Genomic DNA, 13,808 nt, shown 5'->3' with positions numbered 1-13,808 from the left:
GTGAAATGGGCTAGACTCCCTCTCACTGTGAGAGAATGAGGCTCTCTCATTGATTCCTCAATGTGGTGCACATGTGAAGGGTGTGTGTGTGTGTGTGTGTGTGTGTGTGTGTGTGTGTGTGTGTGCATGCACATGCCTGTGTATGCGTGCATGTGTGTGTTTGCCCTCGTGTTCACTCTTCTTTCCTATTTCATCAAATGGAAACAGAGTTCAGCCAGAGTTTCTCTGATTTAAAAAACAAAACAAAACAAAAACCTTCCAAATCAGGTTGGAATATTTTTCCTTAGGGTATACTAATTCCCTGTAGGGAGTTGGGTGTCTGCCCAGCCCTGGGTTGGGAGGAGGAGGAGGAGGAGGAGGAGGAGGAGGAGGAAGAGGAGGAGGAGGAGGAGGAGGAGGAGGAAGAGGAGGAGGAGGAGGAGGAAGAGAGAGAGAGAGAGAGAGAGAGAGAGAGAGAGAATCGCCCTGTCAGCAAGACGGAATTATAAAGGCATCCACGGCCTGCTTTCTTGGCATAGAGCAAATCTATCCTAAAGCACTAGAAACAGGAAGAAAGTTTGGTCTTCATAATTTCCCCTTGAAAGCCACCCAGCCCCTTAACCAGCCTGCATGATGCTAACACAGCCTGTCCTGCCTCAGCTTGCTAGCTGCAGGGAGCTCCCACACCCAAGGTGGCCTCTGAGCACTGTGCTGGCTGCTCTGTGTCCTTCCCTACACTTCCCTGCTGCCAGCCACCTCTCAGCAGCAGCTGACTGAATGTGTTGATCCAGGGCAGGCTAGGCAGAGCTCTTTCCAATGCTGCTCTCCTCACAGGGCCCTTGGGAGTGACTCAGCTGGAGACCGCTGCTGATGGTGTGGGGGCGGCATTTCCAAGCCGGTGCCTCGAGTCACAAAGCCAGCCCTGTCCCCAACTTCTCCAGAAGAGAAATGTGCCTCACATTGTCATGACACACCACAGAGCTGTTTTCCTCCTCTGAAGTTGGCAGAGCCCAATGTGTCACTCAGATGACTCAACCATGACTCCAGGAGAGAGATGGAGCCCCTGGCTCTTCTGGTGCAGAGGGGACAAAGATGACTTCTCTCCACACAGGTAGCCTTCGCTCGTCCAGTCAGACAGAGGCTTCCAGAGGCACAGACTCCAGAGGCACAGACGGAGCTCAAGGAGGCTTGCCAGGGTGCTGGGGTGGCTGGGGGCAGCCATCTGTGTCCACCTCCACTGGCTTCTGAATTGTCCCCTTTAGGTTTCTCTTTGATCCTGGCTACTAACACACGTTCTGTCTTCGCAACTGCCCAGGTGTAGAGCCCAGCCCTTCTTTGGGTTTTCCCAGTAGCCCTGGGGGTTACCTGGTCCTCTAAGTTAAAAGGAGCTCTGAGGGCCAGGGTGACCATAAGAAAGTAAGCACAGGGGCTGGGGATTTAGCTCAGTGGTAGAGCGCTTACGTAGGAAGCGCAGGGCCCTGGGTTCGGTCCCCAGCTCCGAAAAAAAGAACCAAAAAAAAAAAAAAAAAAAAAAAGAAAGTAAGCACAGGCCATGAACTAACAAGGCCTGTAAGTGCCAGGCCAAAGGTGAGAGACTCTTCACCCCTCCCTTGGTAGGTTCTTTGGTTCTCTCTGGTAAGTCTGCCTATTTCTGGGGGTCAGTACCCCCCACCCCATATTTGTGGTTTCCTCATAGCCTTGCTGCTTCTCCAGGAAAGACCTCATTAGGTCTCTTCTTACCCCCCACCCCACGCTGAGAAAGAAGAGTTAGCTGACTTCCAGCAGCCACCAGTAACATGGAGGGGCTGAGATGGAGTAGGTCCCCTGCCTGCAGTCTCAGGTACAGTTGAACTCATCTTCCCAACAGGGGCCCCTGGGCCACGTGCAGGCAAGTGGCTCTGCAAGAGTCCACAGTACTTAGGTACCAAGAGGAAATTAATGTCACTCGAAAGCACAGACGTCTCCTGGGGAGGATGCACGGAATAGGGTAAGGCAATGGGTAACAACCTCATTTTAGACCGTGAGGTTTGGGTTGGATATGGGAAGGTAAGGCTAAAACTGAGGGTGGGAAGAGAAAGCTCAGTTACCCTCAGAAGTTTAAAGAGGGGTCTTGTTGGGGATTTAGCTCAGCGGTAGAGCGCTTGCCTAGCAGCACAAAGTCCTGGGTTCAGTCCTCAGCTCCAAAAAAAAAAAAAAAAAAAAAGATCAAACAACAAAGAGGGGTCGTGTTTGTTTATGTGTTTGACCGTGAAGCCTGGAACTGGGGAAGCAAACGGGAAGGGGGGAACAGGATTGTGGGTGTGGTCTTACTGAGAGGCTTGGCAGGCAGCTGGGGCACCACTAAGCTTTGGTAGAGTAAATACCATTCCCATGTCACCCTCAAGGTGACACTGCCACTCACTTTGTGTGGCAAGGGTGTGTGGAGCTGGGCTGGAACACACTGACTGGGTCACTGAAAAGAGAGAATGACATTCCCAATGATGGGAACTGGGGGGCTGTAAGTATACAGGCTGCCATTCCAGACAGAGGCAAGTATCTTGGGAGATTTTTCTCCTAGCCAGCTTCAGAGAAGCAGACCAAAAGAAGGTCAGCTCACCCGGGATGACTCCTACCACTCACCCTGTAACCTGATAGGGCTGCTCATTGTACATGGAAACTGAGGACTTTCTAGCAGGTGGTGAGAATTACCTCAAAAGGCTGAGAGCCCCAGGGGTCATCACTAACCCAGCAATCGTGACTCCATACATTCTAGCCATCTAGGTTTGTCCTCTTGCTTCTCCCGAGCTCACCTCCATACCCATCACCTTGAGTCTTAAGTTGACAATATACAATAGATCTTAGAAACCATTCTCAAAGCTGCCCACTGGTGATGTCTAGGCTATGTCAAGTTCAGAGCATCAGTGGAACAAAACTCTAAAACGACAGACATGGAGTCCTCTGATGTAAGTTAGTACATCTCAGGCCATGAAAACTGATGGAAAGGCTAGTCTGTGTTGACCAGAGAAGGCCAAAGGCTTTAACACGCCTGGTCCTCCAGTTCCAGCCTTCATCCCAAGGCCAAGTGGATCCCATGGAAATCACTCCACTCTGAGTGTCCATACAGCCCCAGGGATACCCTCAGACCTTAGGGATTTTGTCTAGAAAGGAAAAAAATATTCATGCAGAATAAGTAGATATCAACTGAAACACGAGAGGAAAGTGTGTGTACAGGAAGCAGCTGATAAAGATGAGAATCAGATGGTCATGGGGTTTGAGTGGGAGCTGGCTGCTGCTTTTACGATATGTCAAATACCATAAAAATATGCTAGGAATTGGACCAGCCTGACCGAGACTCCGTGGCTCATATTCCACCTTCTCCCTTAAGGTATTAATATTTATGCACATGGGGAGGTTTTAAGTGGGGGGTTAGCTGGCTCAGCACAACGGCACATTGATGAATGGCTTCTCTTTTCATCGTGCTTTTGCTGCTGACATTGCCTCCTTCTGTGCCCTTTGGCAGCTCACTGTATAGGCAGTGACAAGATGGGGGCCTTGGGACAAAAGTGGGGTGTTAGGAAAACAAACAGGGCAAGAGAAGTCCCTCTGAGGAACTAGTCAGGGCGGGTGGCCGGAAGGACACAGAGTGTGCTGTGAGATCTAGGTCTCCTACTCATTAGCTTCTGCAGTCACCTGGGCAAGTCGTGTGATTCCCACAGTCCTAAAGCGCTTGTCTGTGGCAGGTGAAGGCAAGCTGGTTAGGTTAGGGCTAGATCATCTTTGAGGACTGTGCCAGCCTTGACCTTTCCCAAGACCAAGAATGAGAACAGAGTCAGAACACTGTGGACCACAAGAAATAAGAAGTCTGCCTCAAAATGGCCCCAACACTTCAAATCTGTTGCTAGTCTGCTCACTCGTTTGCCCCAAGGCCCTGGTCTCTCTGAATTGTTGCTGATTTAGGGGATACAATACAACATTGTGACAGTGTCCAGAAGGCCAAAAAATATCCCTCCAGGGAAAAATGTCACTCTGTGTTATCAGGTGACAGAAGAAGCAGACAAACTCATCTGTGCTCTTTGGTCAGGTAGAGGTGGTGAAGAGCGAGGGCCTGTGTTGAAGCGGCAGAGTTTAGACCTGGTGCAGGAGCTGGTTGCCTAATGATTTCCTATTCATTCCTGTGTAAGGCAAAGATTAGCTATTTATACCATCGAGAGATACAGCATACTAATGAGGGGGGTGCAGGGCTGGGTACAGGGCAGTGAGGGCTTACCCAGTCAGCTCTGTGCTGCAGCAAGAGGCAAGAGTAGGGGGAGGCTGTGCTGTGGTCACCAGTGGGAGCTGGACTCTGCAGCAGGCAAACCCCAGCAGGCAGCAGGGCTTGTGAATGCTAAGGGACTTGTCACGGGAAGAGTGGAACTGTCTTACTATTCTGAGCCTCAGGCAGTCGTAAGGCCTTTTCCTCTAAAGCTACAAGGGAGGGCCTATTGCAAAAGGACAACCTCAGAAATAAGAACACCCACGGCCAGCAGAGCGCTTATTGAGCAATTATGCTTAAGGCCAGGTCACAGCCCTGTCTGGACCAATTAGCTTTGTAGTACAGTAGCACATAGGAAACCTCTAACCCCAGGTACCCAAGAAAGGCTGCTGGCCCCAAGCGGTGGGGATGAAGGGTATGGAATGGTTGGTGCACGCCCATTACGTCTGTAGAAGGAACAGCTCACAGACACAGGGTGTGGCTCACCTCCTGTACCCACCACTGGGATCCTAGTGAAGACTGTGTATGGGATGGAATCCTATTCTGGGCACTTGGTGGTTGTCACTAGTCCTCTGCTTGAGGAATCCTGATCCCTCAGGCAGTCTCAGAAAAGTCAAACCCTGTCTGGCTTTAGGACCCAGGACTTGACCTGAGAGGTACTTATACTTCCCATATGGAATGTCTGCCCGACCAGGACAGAAGGAATCCAATGAGGGTGGGCGCTTCCTCCCACTGGTCCAAGGGAGAGGGTTCTCTGGGAGGGTACCAGGAGAGTGCAGTGCAGCCAGAGACTAATGAGGATAATGGGGCTAAGCCTGACGGAGCAGCAGGGAAAATGAGCATCTAGTGAAGGCAATCAGACAGCCACAGCTCCCACTGAGCTGCAAGTAAACAGGGAGTCTTGCAGCCCCACTGGTGGTCCTGTGGCTTTTGACTCAGGTGACTGCTAGAAAAGGTGCAGCTAGGGTTCACTGGGGACTGCTCAAACTGCAGGGTGGGGTGGGGCGGGGCAGGGTGGGGCAGGGCAGGGATGGTCTTGTGAATTATTCAGGATGTTCTGGGTATAGGACTTGCTCTAGGAAGCTGACTTCTTGGCTCATGCAGGACCGCTGTCCCCCTTGTGCCATCTGGAACACCGGTGTGCCCATCACTTGCCCTGAAGGCCTCTGGCAGCTCTTCCCCGCTACCTCGATCCGTCCTGCATCCAAAAGTCCCTGGGGATTTAAGGGAGAAATCTAGGCCTTGGTGTGTAGGCCTGAGAGGTGCTGAAAGACTCGGGGTACTCATGCTCTAGACTTCCCCACACCCTGTCTTTCTCCTACGTAGGACGGTTTTGTGGGCAAAATGCAAAACCAACCTCCCTGGGCCTTTCTATGTCATGTCCAGGACCATTCCCTCTAGGAAGTTCTCCTACGGTAGCAGACTCTGTCATATCTCCCATGAATGACCTTCCCTAATCAAGCTCTACCAAGATGACCCTGTCGTGGTTTTGTGGTTAGTTCTGTGTACTTGCTGACTCCTGTACTTATTTTTTCTACCGTGGTCTCACTCCAGAACTCTGGACTCTATATCCAATCTCCTAATTAGATGCCACACAAATGTCCACAAAGCGTCTCCACTACAAGCGTGTCTAAGCCTGTGACCATCCTACCACTAGGATTTCTCCACGCAGAGAATGGTGATTGTTCAGACTGGAGACCTTAGTTCTTCTCTTTCCCCCACATTTTAGACTCTAGCATCCAACGGGCCAGCAGGTACTATTGCTTCTCCTTTTAAAACACGTCCAGATGCCAGACACAATGCAATCCCAATACTCTGGAAGCAGAGGTAGGAGGATCACCCACGAATTCAAGGCCAGCCTACATTATGCCATGAGTTCCAGGTCAGTCAGGGCTACATAATATGAACTGATCTCAAATTACAAAACCAACCAAAAACAGATCAGCTAAGTGTCCAGCAGTTAGCCACATCTTCCACCCCACCACGATCCTGCTCCTGAGGTGCTTCTCAGAGCTTGGCCTTGATCCTCCATCCTCTTCCCACTGCTTTCCTCCTTCTAGCTTCATTACTACCTCTCTACCATTTTCCTTGAATTTGATTTAAGACACGGTGCTTTGGTCACATTTTTGCTTGCCTGAGAGCAAGGGCTACACTTGTCCCTTTAAGGCCCAGGTATTCTGGGACCCAGGTCTGTTTCTGAAGGGATCACGAAGACCTGGTGCTGGACACAGACTCCTGAGGCTTCTCTCTGACTACTCAAACCTGGGAACCTGAGGCCCATCTCAGGCATTCTGAAGGCAACCCTTAGCTGCTGGCCAGCCAGTCCTTGGCAGGCTTCATTTCGGGGTGACCTAATGAGTGGCCACAGATCAATGTAAGACTTTTGTTCTGTACTTGAGAAACCTTCTGTGACACGTTTAGGTGTCTTGGCTGCAGAAGGTGGGCATGTGAAGGGGATGCATTCAGGGTGCTTCTGTTCCTGGAGGCCAGCCTTCCCTAGAGGGGCTGGGCCAGTGAGAACCTGTGAGTTCCCAGGACAACAGAAGGGCCTTCTTGCCTCTTCCATTAGACAGTGAGGGATGTGAGGAAAGGACTGGAGCTGAAAGCATCTTATTCCCAGCCTGAGCCTAGTAGTGCATAGCAATCATACTGCAAGTGGTTATTACACAATGAAAGGGAACCAAAATGTATGTAGAGAGGTTCTCTCTAGCTCTTTCCTCCAATCTGAAGAAGTCAGGTAAACATACTCCCCTACTTCTGATCACCCCATTTATCTCTTCCTGGTCTTCACTGACATCAGAGCCTGGCCCCAAATTTCCTTTTCTAGAAGTTTTCCAGACCAATCTGAGGTGACTGTTCGCTCTCTCCCTACTGTCTGCAGTAGGGCGTGGTGTGTACAGCTGTGTTGCCAAGCACTCTAAATTAGTCCCTGGCCAAGCGTGCACTCCGTGTACGGTGTACCCTGCATGCTCTTCTGCTCCTTTGCACCTGGGCACTCTGAAGGGAGGCTCTTTCTTTGCAATCTTTCCTGTAGCATCCAGCAAGCAGTCCACGAAGCTCCACAGCTAGCACTTAGTAAACGCACTCGGTAAATGTTTGTTAATTCAGAGAGGAATGACTCTCAAGGCCAGTGTGCATGGGGAGGACACTGGAGAAAAGGTAGGAGAAGGCAAATGCAGCACACAAATTGTCCCTCATATGATCTGATTTTGAGACAGATGAAGCTGTCTAACCAGACCACAGGGAAACCACACCACACCTCACAGCGCAACACCTCAGGCCCTTGATGAGTCTCACTATTTCAGGGTCTACTTTCTGTGCCGAGGACTGATGTGAGCACACTGATTCCTTCCACTGAAGACCTCGAGTCAAACTTTGGTTTTTAACAGTTTTGTCCCTGGGTGAAATTGGCTGAGTCGGCTATCTTGAACCTTCGTTTGTGTATTCACGTGCAGGGGACAATCACTGGGTCATGGTGAGGGTGAGTGTGAGAGGGAATGTGCTTTTGGCTCCTTAGGAGCTCAGAAAGTGTGAGCTGCTTCCTCAGGAAGTGGGGCATCTGCAAGGAGGCAGGTGGAGTAGAGCTGAGCAAGGGCAGAGGAAGCTGTGCCTTTGGGGAGAAAGCCTGGTGCTGTGGTGGGAACCCCTGGCTCTGAGGGAGGACTGATGAAGAGATTTAAGAGCGAAGAAAAACATCTGGAAATTGGGCCCCGAGGCTGATCATCCCAGGTTCTAGGCTTCTTCTGGGGAGATCATGCAGATGAGCACAATCTTATTCAATGAAAGCAAGAGACCAAGGAATCTTTCTATGGGAAAGGCTGAGACCCCAGAGTGTTGGCAAACTCTAGAGCTGCAGCCCAGAGGGCAGGTTGCTTTTTTTTAAGGTCACAGAAAAACGTACGGCTAAACCAAGAAGTACAAGAATACAATGCCCCCTGCTTATCTGTGGTTTGTCTTTCTGTGGTTTCAGTTACTCACAGTCAACCACAAACCTAAAATATTAAGTAGCACAACAAAATGCTACACCGTTCATCTCCATCCTGTGTTATCTGTTTGTCTAGGGTGACCATTAGTCGCTAGTAATTGCCTTGGTTAATAGAGTAGACCAGGATGGTATGATGCCCTTGAATCTAACCAACACTAGTTTTACCTTTTAATGGCCTGATACACAGAAATACTGACACTATTTTATTGTGATATATTGTTATTATTGTTATCGATCTGTTAATGTGCATAATGTATAAATTTAACTTTATCACAATGTATAGAGAGTTTGGTACTAAGGGCATGCATACAGAGATATACATGAATATGTTTGTCTTGGATAAGTGTTTGTGGAAGGGTGTGCTCTAGTAACATTTAACTACCCCATGGCAGGTGGTCTGCACTGAAGTGGATACTAAGGCCTGGGAATGGGGAAAAAGTGGCCCACAGGCTGAGTCAGTGGGAAAAAAACAGAAGAACAGGGTTCAAGCAAGCTGCTTGGGACCAGTGCCACCCTAAGTAGCTCAGGAATTACATTAACATTGTAGACCAGAAAAGACAAATTGTTCCCAGTCTGTTGATAGTAAAACTGAGTCACAATCTAGACACTCCCAAGGTCTTAGAGCACGTTGGTACAGAACGTAGAATGTAACACAAGTTTGATTGGCACCTGGAGAGAGGAGCCCTTCTGTACACCCCCACTCCTTACTTCCCCTACACCCCAAACAATCCAAATATCCCCCATCCTCTCTGTCTCTGTCTCTGTCTCTGTCTCTGTCTCTCTCTCTCTCTCTCTCTCTCTCTCTCACACACACACACACACACACACACACACACACACACACACACACACACACCTGGTAGAGACCTAGGAAAGCAGGAAGATAGCCAAGTCACTTGGCACCACCAAACACCACATATTTATGACTCCAGTTATAGCAGGGTCAGTGACTGACAGAGGTAGTTGCATGCACTGGGCTCTGAAGCCTCTGTGACAATAACTACAAGACTACAGAGATGTTAGCGAACCCACTGACAGTGGCTCTATTATAATGATAAATCGACAGCTTTATATAGAAATAATGAGACTGAGGGTAGGAGTGGGAGGAGGGAAGGATTGGGTGAGTTTAATCAATAGGAACTCAGGTTGGAGAGACAGCAGCAACCCCCTAGGATTGCCTGAGAGATTAGCAGGGACTCTCCCCATGCCAGCAGGAGTAAAGGCCACAGAACCAGGGAGAGCCATGCCCCTGGCTGAAATGGATGTCATGAACTCCCTTGTTTTCTTTCCCAAGGCTGGTCTTGGAAATTACTGGAAGACTTGAGGGCTCTAACTGCCTTATCATATCCTGTCTGCCTATTTCTCATCCTCCCAGAGGCCAGAGCTGTGTATAGCTGGAGGCCAGGGTGCCCTGGGACTTCAGCTTGTGTAGCTAGAATACCCGGATGTTCACCTCCCTCTCATTACCCTCAAGCTTCATGTTCAGTGGCTGAGAGAAAGTAGGTAATGGTCAGGCTTTGCTACTTCTAACCAGCTCGAACCAGCCCTGGGACAAGAGACCAGCCTGGTCCTACAGGCAAGGGCTGAATGTGATTCCCAAGGAGCCCAAGGTATAGCATTTGTGGGAGAGCATGGTCACAGAGCATCCTAATCCTCCATGCTCACAGGACCTCTCTTTCCACTCAACTTGTGACTCACTGTCCCTCTGTTCCAGTGCAGATGGTCTAACCAGTTATTCTCTTCATCTCCCCAGAACAATCTGTACCTGAACTCTGGGCAACTGCATAGTATGTCCCTTCCCACATTTGGATGTACCTACTGTTAAAAAAATGACTGGAAGTTCTCCAGGAAACCTTCCCAGGTTAACCCAACTCAACTCCAGTAGAAAGTCAACTATGGACACAGCTGTTCCTGAATCCTCCTCCATTAGGGTAGGAGACTTTCAAGACTGACTATGATGTGAGATGCTCCTTGGGGACATGGAAACACATGGGAGAGGTGACTGCTGTGACACCAGAAGGTGGAAGAGGGCTCCAGGAAGGGTTTAAAGGTGGATTGGTCTGGCAGGAATGTAGCAGACAGGTCTGTGTAACAGAGCCTGTGGTAATTCTTTTTATTTGTTTTTCAAGATTTATTTCTTTATTATATATACACCATTCTGCCTGCATGTGTTTCTAGGCCAGAAAAGGGTACCAGATTTCATTACAGATGGTTGTGAGCCACCATCAGCCACCATGTGGTTGCTGGGAATTGAACTCAGGACCTCTGGAAGAGCAGTCAGTGCTCTTAACCGCTGAGCCATCTCTCCAGGCCCAGTAGTTAGTTCTTGTCAATCCAACGTAAAGCCACACAGGAAGGGGAAACCTCAATTAAGAAATTGTCCTCATCAGATTGGCCTGTAGGTGTATCTGTGGAGCATTTTCCTGATTAAAGGTGGATGTGGGAAGACCCAGCCTACAGTGGGTAGTGTTACCACAGGGCAAGGGGTTCTGAGTTGTATTTACTGAACAAACCATGAAAAGCAGGCCGGTAAACAGCACTCCTCTATGGTCTGTACTTCAGTGCCTGCCTCTGGACTCCTGCCTTGGCCTCCCTTGACAGTGGACTGTAAGCTGTGAGCTGAAATAAACCCTTTTCTTCCCGAGTTGCTTTGGTCAGTATTTTATCAGAGCAATGGGAATCAAAGTAAGACAGAGCCCTTGAAAACCAAGGCAGGACTGTCAGCCATATTGAAGGACCGGCCGGGCTGGAGCAGGAACACTGATGTTCCAAGTTCAGGTCTGAAGTACAGCTCTGAGGACAAAATTGGGCACAAGGGCGAAACAGAGCTGGCTGTTGCCTACATTCATCCACCAGCCTCCCACACCCCAACACTTCACGAGCTACTGGATTTCATATGTTCCTAGTGCTCAGTCATTCCCTGTGACTGTGACTTTGGTCTCCCTGGTCCCCAAATAATTAAATTTTCACAGCCAACATCACAACACAGGTAAAAACCAGCCTGTTTGCAGCAGCTCTCCTTGCCTGGCTTGCGTTCTTATCTGTAGGGTTTGAGCCAGTTCTCCAGGCCCACAGTGACTGGTGAGGCTTTGAACTGCAGAGTCTCCATGGTACTCACCTGAATAGGCTGTCCCCTGAGCCGGGTACGCACGCAGCTCTGCACCCCTGGAAATGCCTAGGCTGGCCTCCCTCTGCTCCTGACCTGGAATACGTCCCACAGCTCCAGTCTTGGGTTATTTGTGTCCATCCTTCCCCACCTAATTCAAGTGCTCTGGTTGGGAGCTCTTCCCTACTGCCTTTCACTGTCATGGCTTTGGAGATTGTGACCAGTAAAGGGTACTTTCTGGCCTGCTATGCAGCTTCTGAGTATAAAGTCTCTTTGGATAGACTTTAAGTTCTTGTGTGTCACAAAGGTTGCCTTCTATCCCAGCCACACCCTCCTCCTGCTCCCCCCTCCGCACTCCATAGTCCTCTTAGGATAAGGCAATAGAAGAAGGCTATATTCACACTGACTAATGAGGACCTGCCTTCTTCTGAAACTGAGCAGGGGGTGGGGTGTGTGACAATAGGACCAGGATGGGGACAGCTACATTCCAGGATGTGGAAAGTTACATACAGGCGAGGGGTGTGCTTAGGCACAGTCTACTCCAGGATGAGGATATGGAGGCGGTGACTCTGGGCAGGGACAGAGAACAAAATAGACTACAGCCCCTGGTCAGCAGAGCTCCCCACCCTAAGCCACAGCCTTGCTGTGAGAACTGAGTTATCCTCCACACGTCAGCCACAATAATGAAGCCCTGCTGTAAGACACCACAGGGAAGAGCTGCGCCAGATGTAAACTTCAGAGTGATTTATGCTGCAGAGCTCTTGGGCCCACTCTGGTATGCTGCTACTGTTTAGCCCAGCCCCAGCCCCAGCCCCAGGTTGTCTGCTGACCAGGCTGACTGCCTATGCTGCTCCTGGGGATGGCATTTCCACAAAGTAAAGCTGGGAAGGCACTGAAACATTGCTATCTCCAACCATGAACCTGGAGTGCCCCAGAGAGCCTTCCTAAGGCAAAAGTAAAGTCCATCAACTTTCTCTATGAACATACCGCATTTTAATCAACCACTGTGGGGCTGCTTTCCCCAAAACCTCTTCTCACAAATTCAACACAATGATATCAAGTATGGAGTGTCCAAACATAGGGTTCGTATGCATGTGGTCATCTCTGCTAAGGTATACAATTCAAGAAACATCCAAGGAGACACTCAAGCAGGTAGCACTACAAGCCATTTGGACTTTGGTTAATACCTTTGCAGACTTTGATCCACACAGGTGGGTGCATAGAGGTCCAGCCTCACTACATCTGTAGGATGCTTTAACCTCACCATCTCATGCTCTCCGTGTGAACAGAGGTTCTGGGTAGGCCTCACTAGGTCCTTCTGCCAAGCTTGTCCTTCTCTTAAAAACCCAGCTTGAAGGGGGCAAAAGAGATGGCTCAGTGGTTAAGAGTGCGCTGCTCTTGCAGTGGACCTAAGGTCAGGTCCTAGCACCCACGCTGGGCAGTTACCATTTTCTTTTACTTCAGCTCCTCTTCAAGTCTCTGCAGGCATTCCATGAGCATGCAAAAAACCTCCCTTCCAACAGTCACATGCATACACGCGATTAGATGTCTAAACCTCAAAAAAAAAAAAATAAGTAAGCAAAATAAAAAATTAAACCTTAATTCTTTGAAACCTTTCCAGACCAATTTCAGGTGATTATGGGCAGGCCAATATCAGCCCTGGTTTGTGGACTTGGGGGCCATTCTTTTAGGCTAGACTCCTGCATCTCCCAGTCTAATGAGAGAACCATGCTCCAAATGAGAGACTGTGCTGTGTGCTGCTGTTCATAAGTAGCTGAGCCCTCCTTCTGGACATAGCAGGACAGCTTTGTCCTGCCTTGTTGACATTGAGAATTGCCATGTGTCTCATTTCAGCTAATGAAATATGAGTGGAAGTGACATATCACTTTTGCCTGGAAGCTTTAAAGAATGCTGCATGCCTTGCTGTGGCCTCTACGTGCTGATGTCTAGCTGTAGAAGCACACATTGAAAGAAGGTCTCTATTGGCTTGAGTCCCTTGGTAACAAGGCCCAGTAGAACCCACAGGCAAGCTGTGAAACATGTGTAACGCCAACAAGAAATAAGCTTTGGTTGTCTTAAGCCAGAAATTCCCAGTGTTGTGTGTTACTTCAGCATGACCTTGTTCATACTGACTAACACAGCCTGGTCTTGATCACCAATTCCAAGCTTCGAAAATACAGCAGCGACTACTAGACTCTACTGACTAGTTCAGCATAGACTTCCCTTCAATTAAAAAGAATATATAACACGATAGATGTATAGATAACCAACTTAAGGTTTAGCAAGCAGAGAGAAACACCCATATCCTACAATCAAAATCAGAAGACACAAATTCCCTTCCTTCCTTCCTAATCCCATCTAGGCTGAGTTCAAGAACCTCCTCATAGTAAACTGGGTCACTAGGAAGTTTCCATAGTTCCCTGTGTATCTCTAGAGGGTCAGAGTGCTAAGAAGACATCTTACTCAACCCAGAACTCAATGCTCAGGAAGCCAAGGGAACAGGACTG

The 13,808-nt window shown here is 49.2% G+C and overlaps 1 protein-coding gene and 1 long non-coding RNA gene across 9 annotated transcripts in view; both read right to left on the bottom strand.

Moving 5' to 3' along the window:
• The window catches only part of Syt6 (synaptotagmin 6), a 59,691-nt gene that overhangs the window by 33,075 nt on the left and 12,808 nt on the right, over window positions 1-13,808 (bottom strand). The gene's annotated exons all lie outside the window — the stretch shown is intronic.
• On the bottom strand, window positions 1,177-13,765 carry LOC134485943 (uncharacterized). The gene is made up of 2 exons (XR_010064374.1): window positions 11,314-13,765; window positions 1,177-5,424 (listed from the first exon to the last, which is right to left on the bottom strand). It is a non-coding gene; the product is annotated as an uncharacterized LOC134485943 (long non-coding RNA).

The sequence above is a fragment of the Rattus norvegicus genome, chromosome 2, assembly GCF_036323735.1.
Source record: "Rattus norvegicus strain BN/NHsdMcwi chromosome 2, GRCr8, whole genome shotgun sequence".
Lineage (NCBI taxonomy): Eukaryota > Metazoa > Chordata > Mammalia > Rodentia > Muridae > Rattus > Rattus norvegicus.
Note: the sequence above shows the minus strand (reverse complement) of the source record. Positions and strands in the feature narration are given on the sequence as shown.